We start from the raw sequence: 5,463 nt of genomic DNA, 5'->3' as shown, positions 1-5,463 counted from the left end.
TGTCTTTTATCCTGTCTCACCCATCTCCCCCTTCTCACTCTGTAACAATTGTCTTCTATTGATCTAAGTACAATTTTGTTAATATAGTTACAACTTAATTAGCACGAATCACATTTATCACACTTCTGTTGGTGCTGTTTCTGGGATTCTGTTTACAAAATTCACCCTCGTCTTCCTACATCCATAATTTCTTTTCCTTTTTCAAAGTGCAACTTTTGGATGCATTTTAATACATCCAGTGGTTCAGTTTCTTTCAGCTGCCTTCCCCATTGCTGTCACAGTGCTCCAACCTCAGCCCACTCCAGAGCCAGCAAACTCTAGGGAAGGTTTTCCCTATACCTGGGAATTCCAGACAAGACTGATCCCTTACATTTACATTTAAAAAGCAATATTCTATTCTGGTGATCTAGCCAGACTACACCTGCTTTGTTTAACCAGTGGGCAGGGGCAGCAGCAGAGACACAGACACAAGTTCAGCAATCAGTGTCATTTACTGTAGTTCAAAGCAGCAAAGAATCACAAAAGGAGAAGCTCAGCAATGCACCCAACCATCACCACCGAAGATTGCCTGCAGGGATTGAGAGACAGCACCAGTCACCCTCAGACTTTGCCATCAGCCAGGTGCACACATCAGCTGGGGAAGCTGTGACAGCCAAGGACTGCAGAGCCACTCCTGGACACTGGGAATTCCTGCAGGTGCCTCCAGCCACAGGTGAGGCTTCCAACCCTGCTGTGAGAGGGCCCAGCTCTGATAGTGCTGAATAAACAAACTGACAGCACTTCTAGTGCAGGAACAGCTGCTTTCATTCTCCTCTTGGGATCCTCCCAAAGCCTGGCCAGGGCTCAAGGAGGAACCAAGGGAGGTGACTTTGACCATACAGCCCCAAACAAGGCCAGATGTCAGATTCCATGGCCTTGTCTGGTTTCTAAATACAGAAAGGTCAATCCATGTTTCACTCGAGTGGATACATTTATCACAGCACTAATGACCATGTATATTTTGCTAATACAAGGATAACCTTTGTTTAGAAGGCTCATCCAGAAGTCACGTTTGGCTCAGGGCCTGTTGCCCAGGCCTTGGCACTTCAGGGACTGGGTTTAGTGCTGGGCTTGACAGTGCTGGCTGAACAGCTGGACTCCATGTGCTCAGAACATCCTTTCCAACAGAAAGGATTCTACAATTCCAGGATTCCATCTGCTGCATTCAGCTAGGCCCATGTTGGCAGAATTACTTTGGTCAAAAGTTCCCTCTTGGTCAGCTCTTGTGGCCTAAGGCTTCAGCTCCTTTAGCTCCTGGTGCTGAGCTGCTCATGCTGAACGAGATGACTCAGAGAGAAGAACACAGTTCATCCAATTCCTCCCGGGACACTGAGAGGGGAGGCTGTGGAAACAGGAGCATTGTTTGGTGTGCTCTCCTCCCTGCCCTTCACACCTTTCAGCACTTTGAACCAGCCAAGAGCTTTCTCCAAGGGTGCAATGGAGCAGCTGTTCCTGCTCCCAGCTCTGGCTCTTCCCAGTCTCTGACCTTGACTGGTTTTGTCCCTCTTGCTGTGCCCTCTGTTCCCCCTGTGCTTGGTGGCTGCTGCCCAGGATTGTGGAACTGGCACAGATCAAGGGCTCCAGCCCCTCCTTTCTGTGCCCTTGGAGCTGCCTGCTCACAGCAGCCTTTTCCATCTGGAAGCTCCACATGGACAGGGAGTCCCCACCTCTGTTCCTTGCACAACCTCCAGGAGCCCAGGGCTGCCATCTCCAGTCCCTGCTGGCCCTGGGGGCTCCCAGGTGGCCCAGGCTGCTGTGACACCACTGCACACGGGAGGGAAGAGTGGCAGGGGCTGTGCTGAAAGTCAGGTCCATGTGCTGCTGCTGCTGCTGCTGCTGCTGCTGTGGGGGTCATTTGTCCAGCCCTGCCCCAGAGTCAGGGATCAGATCCAGGCCCTGCTGCTGCTCCCTCGGGATCAGCCACAATTTGGGAGTTGCTGTCAGTGCCAGCAGAGACGGTGGCTGGAGCAGCTGGTGCTGACAGTGTCCAAAGCCCTGGGGTCAGAGGGGAAGCTGCCCCTTGTTCTCCCTCTGCCCCACACAGAGCTGGGCCGGGCACAAGTGGGGCAGCACAGCAAACAGGGAGCCTGTCAGTCCCTTCCAGCCCTGTCTGCTCAGAGTTTGGGCCTTGGAGCTCCAGGTGGACAAAGGCAGCTGCTCCTGGCCCCTCTGTGTGTCCCCGTGCTAGCAGTGCTGCTCCATCAGTCTGTGCCCAGCAATGGGGAAAAGCCTCAGCCCTGCAGGGCCAGGAGCTGCCGGGCTCTGCCTGAGCAGCTCAGCCAGCGGGAAGGAGATGCTCAACACGGGAACCAGGAGCAGAGGACGCTGCTCTTTTATGGCATATTTTCTGTTTTAAGGAAAAGAAAAAGGAAAAAGAAAAGAAAAAAACCTCTATAAAATGTGAAAGATAAAAGCAAAACCCAAGTGGGCAGTGAAAAATCTTCTGTAACTTTAAGAGGTAACTGATCTTTTGCAGCAGAAAACTCAGTTATTCACTTTGCAAATGAGTCAATGGCATTGATGCATCTTACTGGCCTCCGTAACCTTTTTAAAAAAGATTTTGGGATTTGTTTCCAATACTGTTCTTTTAAATTGTGGTGAAATTGGTGTGAAGCAAGAAGAAATTGCTTTGTGCCTTGCCAGCTCCTGGCAGGACTGGCAATCTCAACTCTGTCACAGCCCAAATCTTTTAGAAGATGCCCTTCCTTCTCAGCCTGTGAATGAGCTGCACATTCCTTTGAAACTGTCAGAGGCTTCTTAAAGACACAAAGTCCCACTTACGGCTTTTTGCTTGGTTTGGAAGTGCAGAAGGGCAATTCTCCATCCATCAGCTCCAGACTGCACTGCCTTAGGAACACGGCCCCCTCGCCAGGTTTTTCCCACTCGTGGCACTTCTAGAGGAGGAAGAAAGTGCAATTGCACAATTCTAACCAAAAAGGAATGACAAGTGGGACAGACTAAACATCTTGTCTAGATCCAGGCGTTCAGCTGGGACTGTGGAGAGTTTGGGTTCTTGCCAACTGGACGTGTGTCCCTAACTGCAATGTCTTGGCCTGCAGGAGAGTCTCCCTCATCTGCAGAAGCAGAAAGCTCAGGTGCTGTGCTCGGAATGGGCTCGTCTGATGCAAAGCTGTCAGAGCCATGTGAGGGCAGAGCGGGCCCAGCCGTGCCCAGGGCTGAGCCCAGCAGAGCCCTGGCAGAGCCCAGAGCAGCCTCAGCATCTGCAGAGCCCGGCTGCAAGGAGAGAAACCAGAAACCGCCCGTCAGCTGAAGGCTCCTGTCCCCCTTGTCCAAGCTCCCGCAGTGCCCAGGCCGTGCTGGCCGTGCCCAGAGCTGGGCACAAACCTCCCAATCACTGCTGCCTCTGGGAGCAGAGCAGGAGGGCAGGACTGTGCCCAGCCTGCAGCCAGCCATGGCACATCCAGCCCCTCAGCAGCTGCCCAGAGCCAAAAAGCAGCTTGGCAGCCAACTGAAGAATTCATGGCATCTGCCCCAGCAATTGGGGAAACCTTTGGTGCCCAGCCAGGCTATGCTGTGCCCAGATCTGGGAGCATCCCCCTGGCTGTGGACTCACCCACAAATTGGGTGTGGAGTGTGTCTGTGAAGAAGGTGCCAGAATCCAGTCCATCATCTTCAGCTGGCCAGGCTGAGGAAGAGATTGTCATCATTGAGGTTGTCCTTAGTGTCCCCAGCAGCTGCCCCACCTGGAACAGCTTCTCCAGGGGCTCCTTCTCCTTCCCTGGGGGCCAGACCAGGCTGTCAGTGTTCTGCCCAGGGCCCCAGCCATGAGTGAACCAGACAAGGAAACCCAGGGCGGATGGTGGCCACCAGTGCTTGCCACACCAGGTCTCCAGCTCAGCTCCAGCCCAAGAGCTGCATGCTCCCTTCTGATGATCCCTGCTCAGAGCTACAGGCACTCTGGTTTGCTTTGCCACTGATTGCCAAGAGATGTGTGCAGCTGTTACCTGCCAGGCTCCTGGATCCAGCTGTGCCTGTGGATCTCTCCCATCTTCTAGGGCAGACGAACACCCTGAATCCAAGGATCGCGGAAAAGGTCTTCTAAGGATGGCCTGTCCAACGGTTGCATGGACAAACACCTCTTAATAACATCTTGGCACTCTGAAGAGAGAAACCAGAAATCACCAGTACGTTGCAGAAGTTGCCTCCCCCCCTCCCCCCTTTCCCGTGCCCAGGCCATGCTGGGTGTACCCAGGGTTGTGCCTAAACTTCCCCATGGATTTACTGTTTAGAGGAGAGCAGGAGAGCAGGACTTGTGCCACCTCCTCAGCAGCTGCCAGAGCAGGATGCTCACGACCCCGCTGCTGTCTCCCAGCACTGCTATTCCCCCCTGCCCAGAGATGAGGATCCACCTTGAGAGAGCCGTTGTGGGAACAAGATCCGTCCCCAGATGATCTCCTGGCCCCTCCTGAACGGGTGCTTCCCCACGACCAGGTGGTACAGCAGGAGGCCCAGGGACCAGATCGTTGCTGCCTCGCCGTGGTAGTGCTGGTGCTGGATCCACTCTGGTGGGCTGTAGGACAGGGTTCCTATGGAATACAGATGGATTTCAGAAGGAGGATGCTGCTGCTCCCAGAGCCTCGCCCCAGCATCCCTGGGCATTCAGGGGCTGCCCCAGTGGCACACGGGGTGACTCGCTGCCCTCTCACCAGCACTTGGGACTTGCGTACAGACTCGGGGCTGGAAAAGAAGCCACCGGTGCTGGAAGAGGGCAGCCGAAGCCTTGAGAAGGCCCAACCATGGCACGGAAAAGAAAAACCCACCCAGGGGTGGAGAAAACCCACTCTCCTCCCCGCCTGCACGGCCCTCAGAAAATGTTAGTAAGCCAAGGCAAACAAGGGGAGAGGTGCAGTTCGAGCCCTTCCTCGCCTGCACACCAAACCAGCCAGGGCACGGGGTCAGAGCCCCCCCCTCTGTTACCCCCATGGGGTTTTTGTCGGCCTGGCTGCCCCAGCTCCAACCCCAGCCCAGGGCAGAGTGGGTGATGAAGGCTGTCAGCAGGGCTGGGAGCTGGCCCCCCTCACACCCCCACCCAAATCAACTTGGCTCAAGCATTAATCCCATCCCCGCTCCAACAGGCAGAAGCTTCAGTGCTGCAGCCCGGCTGGGCCATAAGATGCCCAGGAGCATCCCCTGGGAGGGCTCACCTGCAAACTGGGTGTAGGCTGTGTCCTGGAGGAAGGCGCCACAGCCAAAGTCGATCAGTTTCAGCTGTCCGGTGGCCAGGTCGAGCACGATGTTCTCGGGCTTGATGTCCCTGTGCAGGACCCCGCAGCTGCTGCAGTGCCGCACGGCCTCCAGCACCTGGCGGAACAGCCCCTGCGCCTCCTCCTCCGGCAGGAACCTCCGCTCCGCCAGCAAACCCGACAGGTCCTGGCACCGCTCCGGACGCTCCAGCACCAACAA

Source organism: Sturnus vulgaris, unplaced genomic scaffold, assembly GCF_052056855.1.
Source record: "Sturnus vulgaris isolate bStuVul1 unplaced genomic scaffold, bStuVul1.hap1 Scaffold_192, whole genome shotgun sequence".
NCBI classification, from domain to species: domain Eukaryota; kingdom Metazoa; phylum Chordata; class Aves; order Passeriformes; family Sturnidae; genus Sturnus; species Sturnus vulgaris.
Note: the sequence above shows the minus strand (reverse complement) of the source record.